At 37.0% G+C, this 20,968-nt stretch overlaps 1 protein-coding gene across 1 annotated transcript in view; it reads right to left on the bottom strand.

Moving 5' to 3' along the window:
* The window catches only part of LOC311079250 (USP6 N-terminal-like protein), a 31,385-nt gene extending 26,599 nt beyond the window's left edge, over window positions 1–4,786 (bottom strand). Inside the window, exon 1 of the mRNA XM_084108507.1 lies at window positions 4,604–4,786. The gene's annotated coding sequence lies outside the window, so the exon portion shown is untranslated. The remainder of the gene's footprint in view (window positions 1–4,603) is intronic.
* Between the last annotated feature and the right edge of the window lie 16,182 nt (window positions 4,787–20,968).

Here is a 20,968-nt window from a genome sequence, read left to right as displayed (position 1 = left end):
ATAGTCACATATTTTTATCGATTTTCAACCGGCTCGGAGTGAATCGTTACATCCCGCTGTCACTTTAAGAGCTGCACGGGTCCAATATATTGTTACACACATGCTTTCTTTCTCAACTGTTTACCCCACTTAAGACATAACTGACTGTGTTTACGTGAATACTCACCAAGATGGGCATTTTGACATAATTTTGTGTGTATTTGGCCATGTAAACTGCGGAAGAGAACCTAAATCGGGATTACGCTTCCAGTGTGCATGAGTAGGCCCTACTTTGCTTATTGCACCTACTGTAACAACATTAAGCATGTCACATGTATGTAATGGTCATGTGTACAGTCTATTCTTGGCTGTCTGTGTCGACCTAAAACTTAGAAACTTAGAAATATTGCCCTACTGGAATAAACCAGATCCCAGATATACACAAAGTACTAATTAAAAAAAACAAAAACAAATTATATAATCTGAACAACTCCCCATTAAGGTCTGAGGAAAAAAATATATATCTTTGATGGAAAAGCAAATCCTGGAGAGGAAAAACTAATAAGAATCTAAAACCTGAAGTATGCCAAAACAAAACATGTGGTAACACTTCAAGTGGAAGGAAATGTGCAATACCTACAGTCATATAAACTGAAATATATATATTTTTTTTAAATATGTCTCATGTTGGAGCCATGGCCAAGTGATTAATGCAATGCTCTACGTAAATGCAATTAGAACAACTTGCTTCTGCACAAAATGTGCATACACAAGTGAACTTGAACTTAACACGTTCGGCAGAATCTGGTGTTCACTATTTTCCCCTAACTGAGATAATGTCTTAAGAATTTGAATAATAAGTTGAAGTGCATGCATGGGCTAAATGTATATGTGTAACAGCTCAAGCTAATTAAATGTTGTCATATTTCCAAAGGCTTAATTTGTACCCTACTATACAGGTGACTTAAAAAAACAGCAATGTTGAACAAGGGTTGAATAATTATGACAGCTGAGCTGTATTACAAAAAAAAAAAAAAGAAAGAAAAAAAAATTCCTACATTTAAAATATTACAGTACTTTATATTTTATTTAAAATTGCTCTGGATCTTTTTACTTTTGTAAATAATTACAGTCTCTGGGGGGTTGAATTATTTAGTGTTATAAATTTGTTTCATTTATTTTTAAGTTAATTTTTTTAGATCAGATTAAACCCTCCTAATGCATTAATGAACTGTATTCACTTTTTGCATTCCAGGGTCTGTTTGGACCTGGTGAAACATAAGTTTATAAAACAGTATTTATGAAACCTACATATTCTTTTTATTACAAAACAACACCAAAATATCAATATTACTCAATTATCAATATTTCAAACAAAATACATTTATTTTACTTGCATAAACTTTTACTTTCATATGAAAAAATTATACCAAACACATTTTCAAACTTTTTCTTTTCCAAACCCTCTTTCCTTTTTCAAATGTAAACTCTTTGGTCTATGAACTTCTGCTCAAATGGTGTAACAATTTAGTTTAAATAGTTATATCTCTTACATTTTTGGTTAAGAAAAAATAGTAAGTTATGTGTATTTCGACTAAACACACTTCCAAAATTTCATCTTCATACTAAATTTTTTTATTTTTTTATTTAATTTATGTACCTCTGCTTGGTCAAGATGGACCCAAATGCATGGTTAAAATGATAAATAAATGCATGATGTACTGAATTAGTAATTTTGTTGAATAATTGTGAGCTCAATATTGACCAAAATAATTGTGATTATGATTTTTGCGAGCAGGCCTAATTCATCTTATGAGATATTTCTTAAAACTCCACAGTTGCTACAAAGATTTTCTCAGTAGTCTCAAAAGTAAGAAGGAAACCCTGACAGTAAGTTGATTAGTGATCTGTTTTTTTTTTTTTTTACTTCACCTTGTACAGTGTCACCTTGTGTGAGATCGATAGATCCTTCTCCCTTGTCATTTCCTGTCCCACTTCTCTACTGTAGCTCACAATACAATAGGGAAAAGACCAAAAATAAAACTTAAAAGAAGGACTTGAGATTGAGGTAGCTCATTTAGATAAACCTCAGTGATGAGAGATGTTTTTAATGTCACTGTAACAAGTAACCACTGAATGACAAAGCTGTACCCACATGGGGCTGGATAAAAAGCTTATTATGCAATAAAAAAGAAAAAACAGATTAAATTATTGTTCTAGAGCAGATTTATAAGAATAACTAATCCCTATGACATCAACAAAGACCAGCAGAAGATAATAGTCTAGTCTCAGCGTCAGACGGCACACCTACAGACCTCCCTCAATCCATTCACTGACTGTCTAAATAATACATATTTCACTCAAAAAAGACTGAAATTACCAATTCAAACCTGGAAACAAAGTAGTATTAAGTGTTCTGCCCATTTACATTCACACGCATGTACTGTAAATGTATGTAAATGAGTAATTGTGTTGAATAATAGTCCAAACTCATATAATTTTTTTTGTATTTTTTTTTTTTTTTCAGAATAACATGCAGTGAGGTCCAGACATTATGCCAGAGTCAAAAGTCTGGCTATGCACAAGCTCACCTATCACTAAACAGTTTATTTGTCTGCCAGATGAGCAGTGTTTATGTTCAGTGGCTCAGCCATCCATAAACAGAGCCAAAGCAGTGTGTTAAACTGCTGAGCATGTCCATCTGAGTGTCTTGCAAATCCTGAGATCTGAAGCGTTGAGCGTTCATCTCAGGATTTGTAAGACTGGACACAGTTCTCTCCTCAGAACATCAGTGAAAAGGTGCATCCCATATTTTAAAACAATCTCAGAAAATGAATTAAAAGATTATAAACAGCATGCACTAACACAGATTTACACAACACTCTTAAAAATAAATGTGTCAAATGGGGGTTTTCACAGCGATTCCATAGAAAAAACATTTTTGTTTCCCCAAAGAACCTTTCAGTCAACAGCTCTTAAAATAAGCTTTTTTTTCCTTCTTACTGTGAAAAAATATATTTTTCCACTATAAGAACCTTTTGTGGAATGGAAATGATCCATGGATGATAAATGTTCTTCACGGAACCATAGAAGCCCATAAAGTACCTTCATTTTTAAGAGTGAAGGTTGGAATTGAGACTGTGAGAACAGAAATGTGTGATTTTTTTAGTTAGGCTATTTCTCTCTGACCTACAATTAAAAGTCTACAGACCCGTATGAAGGCTAAATAACTGTGAAACACAGCCAGAAGCCCACCCAAAAGCTTACACACAGATCTACCATTGGCCTACTTCCATCTACTGAACATCTGTGTGTGGAAATGAAAAAGCTGCATGATTTACCCCTAAATATGTGTGTTTGTGTGTGGGAAGAGAGAAAGAGAAACACTGGCCATGTTTACATGCACATCAATTTCTGATTAATGTTAAAACTATTTAAAAGAAGAAGAAGAAGAAGAAGAAGAAGAAGAAGAAGAAGAAGAAGAAGAAAAATAAGTTTAGGCTACATGCTTCACAGCTACTGTAATATTCTTGTATGCATGTTATCAGCATTATCTAAATTAAAGACTTGCATGGTTTTTTTTTCTCTCTTGCTATTTACTATGCTGTATATTTATATACATTTTAAATATTATTTTTGTAAAGATATATTTATTGGGGATATACATTCAAATGTGAAATCATTCACTTTAATCAAAACAATTAACAAGATATTGGATAAAAAAATGGATATTAATCAGCTCCTTAATTCTCAATAAAAGTGTAGTGAATTGCAAAATGTAGGCCATTAGAATCTAGATCTACAATTATAGGTCATATTTTTCATGCTTGTAAAATGTTAGTTAACAAATGCAATCGTTATCTTCACAGTCCACACCAAACAACGTGTTTCGTTTATAACTTAGCTTCTTGCTGTCTGTATTAATATTCCTCAGAAATACTTTTTAAATCACACAAATGCGAGAGTAAAATCTGTAGTGGCCTATCTCAAGAACTCAAGAAACAGCAGTTTAATAATAATATTCTGATTATAGAGGTATATTCCAATAGCAGTAAAGCAGAATAAAGGAATCTGTATGTAAGCACTAAATCCAAAATAATATAATAAAAAGTGCATAATGGTCATTGAATCAAAGGGAATGCATCAAAGATGTGTCTAGATTAGAACATGGAGATTCCATCACCGAATTACCTGAACTGAGCCAGAATGAAGGACGCATTTCAGAGGTGTGATGCAGAGAGAATGTTTGTAAACAGCTTCAGTTAAATCCGCTGAAAGTGAATGGGTTCTCGCTGCTTTCTTCTGCATTTTCATTCACTGGTTCTTAGAATAACTACCAATTGTACGTGTATTTTGAAAACAGGCGACAATACACAAATAACCGAGATGTTGATGCTACATATAGTGGGTTTCAAATCGCTCTCACTCCAGCTGCAAAATACATTCTAATGAGAATCACTTAAAATGACACTCCGTTGTGTCCTTGCAGTTCTTTTTGTGTAATGGATCTTGCATAATATCACTGTTATGCTATGCAACATCCAGTAACAGTAAGAATGGTGAACCAGCCATGCCATGATATCGAATACATAAATAAAATGCGGATAAAGGGAAAAATCATTACCGTTTATTGTGAAGACTCTTCATTCCTTCGTCGCTGAAAACATGGGAGGTAAAGCGAAGCGAATAGCTAAAATCCCGTGGCGAATACAATAGCTTCATCTAAAAGCATTGAGAGCAACGCAAGGCAGCACGTCAGAGCGCACAGACTGTAGAAGCCTGTGCAGTTAGATCCTGGCTGGCAGCTGGTCACGTGACCTGCCAGTAAACCCAGTTAAAGATTGAACCGTTGGCAGGTCAGGTCACGTGACCTGCTGCCAACTATGGAAATGATGACCGTTCATTAGGCATCCACTTAGCAAACGCAGCTCTTCACCTTTGTGTTGGAGAATGTTATACAAACTCGTTCGTCTTGCGCCTTAATGTAGCTTAACAGTAACCTATGTATAAACTGTGAATTTAAACTAAGGCCTTGGACTGAAAGATGTAGCCTAATAGGTGTATGAGGTAATGACAAGTGTCAACATGTGAAATTAAGCACTTGTAAATATTTGTTTAAAACTGAAATGCCATGTGAGTGTTTAAAGTAACACTTTCTCTTGTTACTTTAAACACAACGGTGTCTCCACGTTCGGTTCAAATATAAAACAAAATAACCTTCCAAATAATTCAGGGTATAGCCTATGGCAGGGGCGATTCTAGGATTTTCGTTTTAGGGGGGCTCAGCCCCCAATGAGGGTATGATTTAAAAAAAAAAAAAAAAGTTAGTTTATGGTCTAATGCTCATTATTAACTAGTTTCATTAATTCATCCAGCAATATGCATATGGCACAGTTTTATAATCACTGAGGAACCAAATGTGAGGTATTTAGGGGGGTTCGGGGGCATGCTCCCCCGAGAAAATTTTGATTTCTCTGATCTACATATGTGCATTTTAAGATGTTTTGAAGGCCAAAGAAATTGGATAACAATAGCTTTAAAACCATGTGCGGGCAGCTGTTTATTTTCTCACCTCATCAGCATCACACTCTTTTTCTCTTTGTTTTTATCTTGCTCTGTCTCTTCCCCTCCTAAAGCTGCTTTGACTAATATAGGCTTTTCATTTTTGTCTGTCAGTGAAGAAAGTAAACATAGGGTCAACTGATAGGTTGATTTATGAATCATTTTTTCAGACAAAGCTACCAGGAAAGCTAGGTAACTAAGTTTATTAAATTCATTCACAATATGTACACATTCATTATTGATCTAGGCCTAATACATGGCCGTAGACAGGGCTTTATAATCAAAGAGGTCATAAACTTGAGGCTGTTATGGGGTTAAACATTTTTATTTCTGATATGTGCATTTCAAGACGTTTGAAGGCCAAAAAAGGATAAGAAACAGATTTAAAACCTGCTCTCTCCTCATCTCCATCACTCTGTCTTTTTCTCTCAGTCTCCTGATCTTGCCCTGTCTCTTCCCTTCCTAAAAGCTGAACTTTTTTAATTTACTGAAGGCTATAAATTGTATTATATTAATTCTCAACATGTACACATGCATTATTAATCTTGTGCCTATGAAAACGGCTTTGTTAATGTTTCTTGTCCCCTCACAATGACATAATTACACGTTATATAGGCCTATTTTCAGCTCAAAATGGCGAAATTAGACAAAAGTTTATTAGTTTTCTAATTATTTTTGTCATTCGTTTAACATTTATGACCTAAAAAACTGTCAAATATAAAATGTTTAGTTTAGCTACTTACATCTTCTTAACTCGCACTTGACCGTAAACTGAAGCGTCAGTCGTGCTGCTAAAATTCGCGCACAGCAGTTTCTGCGAACACGCATTTGTGTAGCCTACACTTAATCACAAATGTTTAGGGGGGCTAGGCAGAAGTTCAAAAAGGGCCTAGTGACGCCTTGGTTCTCACTCTGCGTGTGTTTCGCGCTGGATGACGGCCGTGCTGAGCGGTGCAGGTACAGAGGAGAAGTAGAAGAAGAGAGGATGACACCATTTGCTAAGCGGGGATGTTTTCATTTTCATCCTTACACATACATTTTAAACCACAAACTACGGAGTATGTTTTGGACATTATTTAACATTGTCAAAGACGAATTTTTTTTTTTATAATAACATTATTACTCCAAGTTTTAGGGGTGCTGAGCTCCTTTTTAGGGGTGCTGAAGCACCCCTAAAAAGGGGCTAGCCTCGCCCATGGCCTATGGGATGTTTGGGTGGATCATGAATGGATGGACGAACAGACAGATTATTGTTTTAATAATTTCACACACAGTCCATATTCAAAATCGTTGTCAACAAAGAGTGAAAAGAGAAACAATTGTGCCCTCTGTTGGTGATTGCGTTATAATGTAGGCTATCTGCTGTGGGTTTGACCCTTGACCTCATGCAAATAGGCCTACCCCAGAGTAGGCCTACAGTCCATAAACATAATAAATACTTTGGAACGTTGCTGCAATACGTCAACGCGTCTGCCATATTGCTGAGGGCAAGATTGCGCTGTAAACAAATGCAAGTAAATGGGTGAGCTGCGGTTTTTCTGGATAAAAACAAAAATAACGTTTACATGTATCAACCGATTTCAGTCATTTGTACGCGGTGTACAAAAAGTTCCATCTCTAGTTATTTAAAATCTCGATAGTTAGACTTATAAAATATTTTTTTAATAAGGAATTGTCAAAGCTCAGGCTTGACATGTATTTGGCTTTTTATTCTTGGATAATAATTGTGAAGACCCCCATACTGAGATATAATTAATTTTTCACATTAAATGAAATAAAGTTTTCTTATTGTGGAAAAAGCATTTTCTGTCTTTAACCCGATTTTAGCTTTTCTTGTGCTTAGAATTGACCGCCATTGAGAAAATAAAACAAATCAGCAAATACAAATCACACCGGCAGGCTGCTTTCTGTATTTTTATAGCACTAAAATGATAGATAGGCTACTTACAGATAGATACTCCAAATATACAATAACAAAGATAACTGATGGATCCTTTATATGTTAATACATATGATATGGTACAACTACAGTGCAATGCAAATAGTAAATATAAGATAAAGTGAGAAGTAATAGTAAATAGTTAGTGTAGTCAATAAAATAAAAATAAACAGTATACAGCAAATAAAATAGTAATGAATAGTATAATTATATAATATCATAAGTACAATAATATAATAATAACAGATTGATAATAGCATATAGTTTATGTATAATACTATAATAATAGCAATAGAATATGAAATATCAATGACAGAATATAGACAATAAAAAAAATAAGTTAAATAGTGACTAGCGAATAGTACAATAATTTAACACCATAACTATAGGCTAATAGATTGATAATCGCAAGTGGTATAATATTAAAATAGCAATAATAATAGTAATAATAATACAAATACAATGTTATATCAATTACAGAATAATATAGACAACAATAAAAATAGTAAATGAATAGTGACTATAGGCCTACCTACCCGAAACGAGTAGCCTACTTGTCATAAAAGTTGGTTTTAAGAAAATATAGATTAATATTTAGATTTCAGGAAATTTACTTTATTATATAAAATATAATATTTAAGCTAAAACTATAATATAAATCATGTCAACTCATGTCTCAACTTTCACATCTAAGTTAACTAGCGACATCGCTAGCTATTTTAGTCTGACTGACTCCGGTGGCCAACTAACATTACTATTACTGATTATATAATGACCAAATACAACCAGAAACAAATGTTCAGTCTTTTGCGGCGATTTGTACAGCCCCAAGCTGCACACGAAGCAGGCATTTTTCTCAATTCCCGTTATGAGAGTTATGGGAAAGTTGCCTTCCGCAATATGGCAGCGCTGTTGACGTATCCAGCGGCCAATAGGGCATCTATGTATATGTATTATGTCTATGGTACAGTCTGCTTGATGGGGTGGGGTGACATATTTGGGCTACTTTTATGGTTTATGATAGGCTACATCAAAGCGTTATTGGTGTTTTAATACATGCAATGTTTTAAAATAAAAACTCAAGCTCTGTGCATCATTCTTTGACATCCATTAGATGAGAAGAGTGTTTTTATTTCAATATAGTTTTGACAAGTGGTTTTATTTAAACATTGTGTTAAATTAGGCCTACTATTTTAATAGCTTGACTAGGCTATAGTATTTAGTGATGTTTTACATTTCTTCACAATGTTTCACACAGTTTTATGAGTTTAATGCAGTTAGGTGTTTATGTTGCAATTTTCACTGAATAGGACCCCACCTAAAGCTATCGTCATGTGATAAATAAAATATTAATCAAAGTAAAGACCATTTTAAAAAGCAAAAAACTAAATTCTGAACAGAGGAGAGTTTGCTGGCAAAAAGAGAATGTGACAAAGCTCGTAATAAAACGAGAATGAACATCGGCTTGGGTTCTCGAAGGTGGCGAGAACTGATGGGATTTGAAATGTTGTAAAAGCGTTTTGTTACTCAACAGGTGAATATAAGGTATTTTATTAAACAGATAAATTGCCATGTGTAGTTCTCTAACATAGTTCATTGTAAAGCATTATCTATCGTAAGAGGTCATTTCATTGTGGGCTTTTGTAGCGCTGTGGAATTTCTTTTCAACGAAGTAGGCCTACCGTTTCTATAGCTACTTCTTCAGCTAGTCAGCTTGAGATCCTTTCCATCTAAACTGGTTATATCTCTTAAGCCTACAGTGAATGTTTTATGAGCAGTAGGATAACCATATACATCCGCACAGTCCAACAAACAATGTTCAAAATGCATTTAGTTTTGTTTTTAACCGCTAGAGGGGTTACATATACCAAGAAATAGATAGAAAATCTCTATAATCTTACCTGTAGCCACTAGGGGTGTAACGATACCCTGATGTCACAATTCGATATATATATCACGTTACTGAACTCGTGAAGATACGTTATTATTGCAATACTCTAAGACATATGTTAAAAGGTTTGTAAGGTTTGCCATTATGCTCTATTTAAATGTCTGTTGTAGTTCCACTGGAGAACACTGGGTGGAGTATGGGTTTAGGTATAGGTAATCAGAGAGCAAGAGACGTTAGGCGTAATGGGGAAGCAAACAATTTTTGACCGTGTCAGGATCATGTAAGGACATGCTAACTGGTGATTGCAATGTGTTTGAGCATCAGAACTGAGACAAATAAAGAAGATAAATGCAGTACTGGACTGGAAGTGTATTTGTTTGGAACCACGCGTCAGATAGCCCTACAAACACCTCTAAGTGACAAGATGGTCATTTGTCGCTACAAGCTTAACAAAAATGTACTGTTGATTAAAATGCTAAATTTGGTATTACATTGGTGGTGGAAATGCAAAGGCTTGGTGACACCACAATAAAAATATTCATAATTCTGAACCTGTTGCACTCTGTCACTGACTATACACAGTATAGATTTTCACTATCCACAATACATATTGTTGCATTTTTGCATTGCGATATATTGTGACAATATATTGTTACACCCATATAGCTACTGCTCTTGCAGTTTCTCTTATTGGTTCAATTCTTTTTCTCAAAACTATAAGTTTAAATCTCTGAAAACTTAGTTTCTTGTTCACACTAGATTTTAACTTCTTATTTAAGCAAATTGCATGTGTTTTGGGACAAAAGAGCAAGTGCAATTGTTTACAATTTGCATAGTAACTAAATGCACATGATTTGCTGATCAAAAATGATAAACCTTCTTTAATTGTGTGAGCCATGTATGCAAAAAGATCCATTTAGTTATCAAAATATGTCAGACATATATGTATATTCCATATCTATGACATGGAATGTTTTCTGTTTACATGTAACACACACACACCATATATGTAATTTTTTTATACTGTACAAGCTGTATATTCTGTCCCCTTACACTAACCCTACCCTTAAACATACCCATCACAGAAAACTGCATTTTTACATTTTCAAAAAAACGAATTCTGTATGATTTATAACGTTTCCTCATGGTCCCCACAGTGACACGAGTCCCCATGAGTCTGTGTGCATTCAGGTGGAAGTCCCCACCGTGATAGAAAAACATGTAGGCCTATGCATTTGCACTCAAACTCTCTCACACACACACACACACACACACACACACACACACAGTTTTTCTACCGTAACACTTTGATCGATTGCTCATGCCTTGCTGCTGGTTTGTGTCTGTAAGCTCCGTATAGCTTTCTGTTTTGAATCTCTGCTATCATTCCTTGTTGTTTTTATTTGCTAAATGTAACTTACTCATCAACATATATTAGATATTGTTTAATATTGCCTATTAATCTGACTTTGCTTGCTTTTAAATAAATCGTTATTGCTAGCACAACACGCTAGTATCTCGCTAGCCTGTTAACCTGCCATCAGTGTTTGCCATCTTTTTTTTCTTGCGTGCGCTCGCGCCTTTTACGGGTCTATCAAACAACTGTGGTGAGTAGGATCAGTTAACAAACATGGTGAGTAATGTCTTCTCATGTTATTGTCACTTGCACTTTGTGTCACATTTATAGTATAGCATTCTCTGTCAGCAATGAGGGATTTAAATGTGATAAATGCAAGGAGATAGTCAGGCTGACGGAGAAGATTTCAGAACTAGAGACACACATCCAAACTTTAATCGAGGATAGTAAGAGTGCAAGGGTTTTAGATACTGCTTTGGATGCGACTAGCTTAGTGAACATTGTTTGGTTCCGGCTGTAGAGCCCGTGCAGCAGGGCAACTGGGTGACCGTGTCCGCAAAATAATAGAATTCATAGACAATTGGAAAAGTTTTTGGAGCAGACCTGGCCTGTTGAGATGGTATTCTCCGTCAGCCTGACTTTGTTAGTAGGCTATAATATCAACCTGTCCAGGGACTGCGGGTGGAAATTAGCATTTTTTGCTATAACCTGGCACATGACATCTCTTCTTTTTTAGACTAATGTTGTTTGTGCATTGTCCCTGATCAAATAAAATAAATTCAAATTCAAATTCATCTCTCCTGGGATGGTGCTGCTCTTCTCTCTAGTAATATGGCACATATTCTTAGAGCTCAAACATGAATTAGGGCTCAGGTCAGGAAGCAGGCAGACTGGCTAAACTGACGGTCTGTAGATATCATCTTTAGATATCATCAGACTGTATCTGTTCCCCGAATTCTCAGAATTAGGAAATACAAAAAAAAAAAAAAACCAAACCCATTTAAGGTTAAAAATTTAATTGATGTTCAACAAATAAAAAAAACAGATATAATACAGATGAACAAATGATAAAGCTTGGGTTGCTGAATAATCGATCCCTTACTTCAAAAGCACCTATTGTTAATGATATTACAGATTATAACCTAGATGTGCTGTGTTTGACAGAAACCTGGCTAAAGGCCCGTTCACATCAAGGACGATAACTATAAAGATAACGATAAAGATATAATTCTAAAAATCGTTCTCCATATTAAAGAATAACAGAGTTCACACCACAACTATAACGATAAAGATATGAGGAACGATATCGTTGGGATCACTTTCAGAACGATTTTTTTTCCAGCTGTCAAACGATAAAACACTGACAGCCAATCAGAATCCATTCTAGCAGGTCATCCATTTTCGCTACTTTGAAACCGCAGCGCGGGCGCGCGCGTGCTTAGAATAAAAAGACCGTTATCGGTCGTTGGTGTGGACGCATATATAGTTATCTTTATCGTTATCTTTATAGTTATCGTGCATGGTGTGAACGGGCCTTTAAACCAGACGATTACTTTAAATGAGTCCACCCCACAAGATGACTGTTATAAGCATGAGCCCCGTCTGAAAGGCAAAGGGGGAGGTGTTGCTGTAATTTATACAGTGAGGAAAATAAGTATTTGAACACCCTGCTATTTTGCAAGTTCTCCCACTTAGAAATCATGGAGGGGTCTGAAATTGTCATCGTAGGTGCATGTCCACTGTGAGAGACATAATCTAAAAAAAAAAATCCAGAAATCACAATGTATGATTTTTTAACTATTTATTTGTATGATACAGCTGCAAATAAGTATTTGAACACCTGAGAAAATCAATGTTAATATTTGGTACAGTAGCCTTTGTTTGCAATTACAGAGGTCAAACGTTTCCTGTAGTTTTTCACCAGGTTTGCACACACTGCAGGAGGGATTTTGGCCCACTCCTCCACACAGATCTTCTCTAGATCAGTCAGGTTTCTGGGCTGTCGCTGAGAAACATGGAGTTTGAGCTCCCTCCAAAGATTCTCTATTGGGTTTAGGTCTGGAGACTGGCTAGGCCACGCCAGAACCTTGATATGCTTCTTACAGAGCCACTCCTTGGTTATCCTGGCTGTGTGCTTCGGGTCATTGTCATGTTGGAAGACCCAGCCTCGACCCATCTTCAATGCTCTAACTGAGGGAAGGAGGTTGTTCCCCAAAATCTCGCAATACATGGCCCCGGTCATCCTCTCCTTAATACAGTGCAGTCGCCCTGTCCCATGTGCAGAAAAACACCCCCAAAGCATGATGCTACCACCCCCATGCTTCACAGTAGGGATGGTGTTCTTGGGATGGTACTCATCATTCTTCTTCCTCCAAACACGTTTAGTGGAATTATGAATTATAAGTTCTATTTTGGTCTCATCTGACCACATGACTTTCTCCCATGACTCCTCTGGATCATCCAAATGGTCATTGGCAAACTTAAGACGGGCCTTGACATGTGCTGGTTTAAGCAGGGGAACCTTCCGTGCCATGCATGATTTCAAACCATGATGTCTTAGTGTATTACCAACAGTAACCTTGGAAACGGTGGTCCCAGCTCTTTTCAGGTCATTGACCAGCTCCTCCCGTGTAGTTCTGGGCTGATTTCTCACCTTTTTTAGGATCATTGAGACCCCACGAGGTGAGATCTTGCATGGAGCCCCAGTCCGAGGGAGATTGACAGTCATGTTTAGCTTCTTCCATTTTCTAATGATTGCTCCAACAGTGGACCTTTTTTCACCAAGCTGCTTGGCAATTTCCCCGTAGCCTTGTGGAGGTGTACAATTTTGTCTCTAGTGTCTTTGGACAGCTCTTTGGTCTTGGCCATGTTAGTAGTTGGATTCTTACTGATTGTATGGAGTGGACAGGTGTCTTTATGCAGCTAACAACCTCAAACAGGTCCATCTAATTTAGGATAATAAATGGAGTGGAGGTGGACATTTTAAAGGCAGACTAACAGGTCTTTGAGGGTCAGAATTCTAGCTGATAGACAGGTGTTCAAATACTTATTTGCAGCTGTATCATACAAATAAATAGTTAAAAAAATCATATATTGTGATTTCTGGATATTTTTTTTTTTAGAATATCCACTCTCACAGTGGACATGCACCTACGATGACAATTTCAGACCCCTCCATGATTTCCAAGTGGGAGAACTTGCAAAATAGCAGGGTGTTCAAATACTTATTTTCCTCACTGTAGTAATATCTTCAGAATTACTGAGAAGTCTTGTTTTAAATATAATTCTTTTGAAGTGTTGGTGCTTAATGTAACATTATCTAGTGTAAATGATAAATGTTTGAGATTTGTGCTGGCTACTGTATACAGGCCACCATACAGACTTTATCAAAGAATTTGCTGATTTTCCATCAGAGTTAGTACTGGCTGCAGATAAAATCCAAATTGTTGGTGATTTTAATATGCATGTACATAATGAAAAATATGCATTGGGATTGGCATTTAAAGACATTCTGAACTCTATTGGAGTTAGACAACACATGTCAGGATTGTTGATGCTGTTGAAATTCTACAGCAGATCAATAACATCTCAGATAATTATCTAGTCTCGTGTATACTCCATCTAGCCGACTCCGTGTTACAAATATGTTAGACCTATCACTACTGCCACTAAAGATTGCTTTATTAATAATATTCCTGATCAGTTTCATCTCCTCAGCATCCCAGATAGCTTAGAAGAACTCGATATTGCGACAGAAACTTTTGACTCTCTCTTTTCCAGCACTTTAGATACAGTTGCTCCTTTGTGCTTAAATAAGATTAAAGAAAATAGACCAACACCGTGGTACAACGAGCACACTCAGGCCCTTAAAGGGTTAGTTCACCCAAAAATGAAAATTCTGTCAGTAATTACTCACCCTCATGTTGTTCCAACCGCGTAAGACCTTCGTTCATCTTCGGAACACAAATTAAGATATTTTTGATGAAATCTGAGTGCTGGATCACTTGTCCATAGGCTGCTAGGTGACCGAAACTTGCTGGCCCAGAAAAATTATTAAAGAGATCGTTAATATAGTCCAAGTGACTACAGTGGCTCAATCTTAAGTATATCAAGCGACGAAAATACTTTTTGTGCGCAAAAACAAACAAAAATAACAACTTTATTCCACTATTCATTTCCTACCTTTTCTGTCAAAGATACTAAAAAAGGCAGTATCCTCAAAACTATGTCCCTTTTTAGAAAGAAATGGTATCTGCGAGGATTTTCAGTCAGGATTTAGACCGTACCATAGTACTGAGACAGCTCTCATTAGAGTCACTGTGATTTGCTCTTATCATCCGATCGTGGTTGTATCTCTCTATTAGTGTTACTCGATCTTAGTGCTGCATTTGATACTATTGACCACAACACTCTTTTAAATAGACTCGAAAAGTATGTTGGTTTTAGTGGAATTGCATTAGCATGGTTTAAATCATTCTTATCTGAATGTTATCAGATTGTAGCAGTAAATTAAGAGATGTCTTATTGATCAAAAGTTCATTATGACGTACCACAAGGCTCACTGCTAGGACCATTGCTGTTCACTCTGTATGCTACCCTTAGGAGATATCATTAGGAAGCATGGCATTAGTTTTCACTGTTATGCTGATGATACTCAGCTCTATATTTCTTCACGCCCTGACAAAACTTACCAATTCACAAAATTAACGGAATGCATAGCTGATATAAAAAACTGGATGACTAGTAATTTCCTACTACTTAATTCTGAAAAAACAGAGATTCTAATTATTGGACAAAAAACTTTGTCAGGGTTCTGTCACTTCTGTCTAGTTTATTTCTTGGTTTTGTGACAGAGCTCTGACACTCCTGTTTTGTCATGTCTTTGAGTGGGCGCGCGGCTTTCTTGTCTGTATGCTTTGTTACATGTCCAGGGCATGTTGTTTGGATCCCGGCACATCTGTCTAGTTTGGTTTCGGTTCTGTGTCGGGATTCGGACATTCATGCTCCACATGTTTGTCCTCAGTTGGGAGCGCACAGGATGAGCTTACGCTCGTTCTCGTGCGCTCTGTCTTGTCGTGTGAGTGTGCGTTTTCGAGTTCGCTCGGGCCGTACGCTCTTCTGTCTACGTGTGTTGGGTTTTGTGTATAGCACGCGGTTCATGTTTACATCGGCCGCGTGCTCTCATGTCATGTTTTGTCTTGTGCTGTGTTTTACACTAGCTGTGTGCTTTCATGTTGTTCTGTGTGAACACGTGGCTTATGAGTGTTCTCATTAGCTGCGTGTTCATGTCTCGTTTTGTGTGAGCACATGGCTTGTGATTTGTTTTACTGGCCATGTGCTTGTTTTCTAATCATGTTTTGTGTGAGTACATGGCTTGTCATGTATGTTTCCTTGTGCCATGTGCTCTCCTGTCATTGTCTAGCCCCGCCCATCTTGTTACCTGATTATTGATTCATTTGCCCCACCTGTCCTCCCTCGTTACCTGCCTTGTTTGCTCCCTGTTTATTCACCCTGTGTTTGCAGTCCTGTGCTGGTTCGTCGTCGAATGTTTACCCTTGTGTGTTCCTCCTGTAATCAAGTCATGTCATGTTTTCCCCCTTGGGGTAGTTTTTGTTTGTATTTTTATTTTAATAAAAACCTTCATTCTTCTGCGATTGAGTCCTCGCCTCATCTCCTCAACCCCAAACCCTGGAAAAAATTGGCTACTGTCTAACACTTGATGGCTGCTCTGTCAAGTCTTCGTCTTGGTTAGAAACCTGGGTGTGCTCTTTGATACCAATTTTTCATTTGAAAGTCACGTGTCTACTGTCTGTAAAACCACATTTTTCCATCTTAAAAAAATTCTAAATTACATCATATGCTCTCAGTGACAAATGCGGAACAATTAGTTCATGCGTTTATGACATCAAGGCTAGATTATTGTAATGCTATTATGGGTGGTTGCCCTGCACGCTTAATAAACAAACTACAGCTGGTCCAAAATGTAGCAGCTCGAGTTCTTACCAGGACCAGGAAGTATGACAATATCAGCCCAGTTCTGTCAACACTGCATTGGCTCCCTATTAAACATCGTATACATTTTAAAATATTGTTGATTACTTATAAAGCACTAAATGGTTTAGCTCCGCAGTCCTTGAGTGAGCTCTTAACGCATTATAGTCCTTTACGTCTATTGCGATCTCAAAATTCCCGCCAGTTGATAATACCTAGAATATCAAAATTGACTGCTGGCGGTAGATCCTTTTCCTATTTAGCACCAAAACTTTAGAACAGTCTTCCTAACATTGTCCGAGAAGCAGACACACTCGACCTAGCATACACATAACACATTATAGATGTGTCTATAATTCAATGTTAGGCTGTATAGATTAGGTCAGCTGGAACTGGGAACACTTCCCATGAATTCTGATGTACTTGTTACATCATAAGAAGGATGGCGTCTACGCTAATATTAGTTTCTCTGTTTATCCCAAGGTTTACCGCAGTCCGCCGGATCCAGGCCGTATCCAGATCTGATGGAGGACCAGCGCCTGGACACGATGACAACGCAGTCCAGAAGTGTCCACTAGTCTCTCCCCTGTGAAGGCCTCCATCCTTTCCCTTTACCTCTGTACAGATAAAATGTTGTCGGGATAATTCCGGTTCATGTGGCTATGCGGAAGCGATAAATATTTCTTTATTATAAATTTTTAAGGCCAGACAAGTAGTTTGTTGAGGGTTGGTTTGTAAAGAAGGACTACACGCCTGCACACATATATATTCAAACGTGCATACCTATAGACTAAACACGTGATGTGCATGTGTCTGTTCCGTGGGTTTGCATTTTTTAGGTTTGCGCAGAGATAAACCTTTTTTTGCGAGCTTTATTTTTGCGAGAATAAACTTTATTCTAGAGCTGCTGTAAAGCCCAAACAATCTCTGTTACTGTAATTTCCTATTATCACTGTAAAGCTGCTTTAAAAAAATCTATATTGTTAAAAGCGCTATAAGAATGAAGGTGACTTGACTTGACACACACGTGATAATTCATTCTGGTTGCATTAATTGACCAGTGGGGTTATGAATATGTAATATGTAAGGGGTTCTATAAGTTTTCACCAATTATTTTTTTATTAAGACATTGAGCAAATGCAGCCATGGTCCAGTCCAAATTCAGTTATTCACAGTACCTCTGCAACGCATATGTGAAGATCAAACCATTTAGATGATGTTATTTGTTATGAGTGGTCTGTCCCCAAAGCCTATACATCTGTCTTTGGTTTCATAATCTGTACAATGTACAAACAATATCTGACACAAACATCTCTCTTCATAATGAATGTTAATAGTTGGCCTACATGTTGTGTAGTCTACATGGAAAAAGTGGACACAAGGCCTGCAGCCACATTAAGCTGTACTACACAATGTTCATTACAGTGTCATGATTGCCTTAAACTTCCATATTTTAATTAATTGGTTCAAAACAATAATGACACTAGATCAAGACTCCAAATTTGCGTAAATTACAGTAGTTCCCCTTTTGTCCACTAGGTGGCAAGAAATTCCAAGCTAAAGGCATTACCACAGACAACCTCAACGCCCAACATGTGGACACACTGAAGGGTCAAAGGGTTGCATGAGTGCGTCCCCTCTGTTCTGTTTATGCTGGCTTGGCTTTTATCATAGCTAGATGAGACAGTCTCTTATACTGAATGAAGCATACAAGGTTACAATATGGAGCTTTTTTTTTATGGTCATTAAAATAAACCCAAAACTGATGACAGAATCGATGGAAAAGGTCAGTTCTAAACAATTACAGATGAAAGTTTTTGGAATCATAACCATATTGCTTTACATATTATGACAGTTGGTTCAGGACGTCTTTTAAGTCCAGCCATTCAAACACTGTTGCTTTCAAATTTTCTCTTCTGTGCTCACTGCAGGTGCGCCGTACGGTTACGTAAGTCTGTTTTTCTGAGGGGATTTGCTGTCTCTGGTGAAAAGCGAGGCACTGGAGTGAGGGGGGCAAGGGCTACGCCTTTTCTTTTGTTCTTTTACCTGTTTCTGAGTATCTTATTGCCTTGTATTATCCAAGATACTTGTAAAATCCATTCAGGGAAAGAGAAATAACAGCAGATCACCTGAAATGAACCACTGAAAGTAATTGAAATGAGAAGAAAAATGGGAACTCAGTATGTCAAAATTATACAGTATGTCAAAAGTTACTAGTCGTTCATGTGTTACAACATGAAATCGTTTGGACGTTCAAATGTAAATTGCTTTAAATATAGTGAACACGTTTTATGGATATGCTGAATACCTTTGTGCTTTGAAACAGACACTATTTTGGTGGCAAATAATAATTGTCCAGGTTGCTTTTCATCTTTTTAGCTTTGAACTGATATTTTCTCAGCTTCTACAAAAAAGTCTCTCAGAGGACTTTGGGTTTGATGAATGGCTTTTCTTAATCAAATGACAACCATTCCAACTGTTAGGAACTACAAAGAGTTTGTGGAAATCTGATAGTGCTCATAAATTCAATGAAAGTATGCATATAATAGACTTTTATGACCCTCTATGATTGTCTTGAAATGAGAGATTCAGCCCAACTAATCTGTAAACTGATGTTTTGTACAGTCTGGTTTAGTTTCATCCCACATAGCCTGTTTGACTTCAATGAACTCAATGAATGTCTTTTGTTTATTTACTGTGTGCACTTCAAACGTCACGTTTACCATGACGTTTTTCATTTGATTGGAGAGCTATGATGTGAAAATCCATTCATGACACTATATCCTTTATACTGGTACATACAGAATATGTGTGTGTACAGTATGTGTGAGAGAGTTCCGCTGCAAGATGTTCCCTTTCATTTGTTGTGGAAATTAGTGTCTGTATGAGGGTGTGTGCGTGTTTGTATCGATGTGTGTTTCAGGGTGCGTACAATGGGTCATGGTTATAATAGCTAGCAGAATTTGAGAGCAGCCACTTTTGTCAGCTCAGTATTTTAGAAAGAAGAGAAATTGAAAATCGAAGAATTGGCCTATATTTAGGAACATTACAAGCCTGAGGCACTGCAACCTGATTCAGTGGTGTTAGGCAGACCCTTTTCCTTCCCTCCATGACAGATTCATCGTCTTCAATGAATGGATGTGATCCAAGACCTCCTGTGCAACATGAGAGTCAATGTCAGAGCAGGTGGAGACCTTGAACAATTCTCTTTTTATGTGTATGCGGAGGAGGCAGTGTTTGATTAGGCACAGATCAGGGTGTGTTCTACAGATTCATGTATAAATGTACAGAAGCACAAGAGGTCAATGACCCCCAGGGTTATCTTTTTAATTTTAAAACTTTAATCTTGATTAAATATTCACCACATCATATGATTAGTATTATTATATTAATACAACAATTTATGAACAAATTAGCATTTTTCTTATTCTTATTGCTCCTTGCTGCCTTTTAAAATGTGCTTGTGTTTTAATTGAGAACGACGGACGGACAGACAGACAGACAGAAGATTGACCAGAGCTAGTCAAAGCAAGGTTACTGACACACTAGGCACATGTCTTTCCTTGTTTTTTACATTCTTGCTGGGTGGACAGACTGGATTTCAGGGCACTTCCTTGACCCAGAGCTGGCTCACAGCTAATTGAGGAAGGTGCACTGGATGAATGAATTCCCGACTTCCTCTTCCCCACTGCCAGGTGGTGCAGGCAGAAATACCACAAACATTGCCATTTGACTGTTGATCTGGTCAATAAAATATGAGGTCATGACAAAACAGTGTGTCATCAGGAGTGGTTGGCATAGGTGAGAACGACACAATTTGTAAGTCCCTTTGAACTGAAAGCTGGCGGCTTTAATCTGGGCTCTTCAGGAAAGTCTCTGTCGCCATAGAGTGGTAATGAAATGGAACTTATTTACACAGTTTCCATGGAACTACCCACTGGATTTATTGGATTCATACTTTTTCCCTTAAATCAGGGAATTTGGTTTATTTAACCTATTCTGTGTTTTTTTTTTTTTTTTTAAAGGTTCCTACTCCCTTTCGCAAAGCAATGTCCGTCTGGGTTATAATAAAAGAAATGTTTGAAATATGTTTCAGAAAAGACTGCTCTGACCTTCACATTACATCTGTTTTCAAAGTCTATTTAGTTGCAAATGACCTGCAAATGATAAATAAAGGAGTGGATTACAGAACTTTCAATAACCTTTAAAATGTTTTCTTCAGTTCGCTTTAATCCATTGCAAACCTGGT

This window comes from Abramis brama, assembly GCF_963993115.1.
Source record: "Abramis brama genome assembly, chromosome: 3".
NCBI classification, from domain to species: Eukaryota; Metazoa; Chordata; class Actinopteri; order Cypriniformes; family Leuciscidae; genus Abramis; species Abramis brama.
Note: the sequence above shows the minus strand (reverse complement) of the source record. Positions and strands in the feature narration are given on the sequence as shown.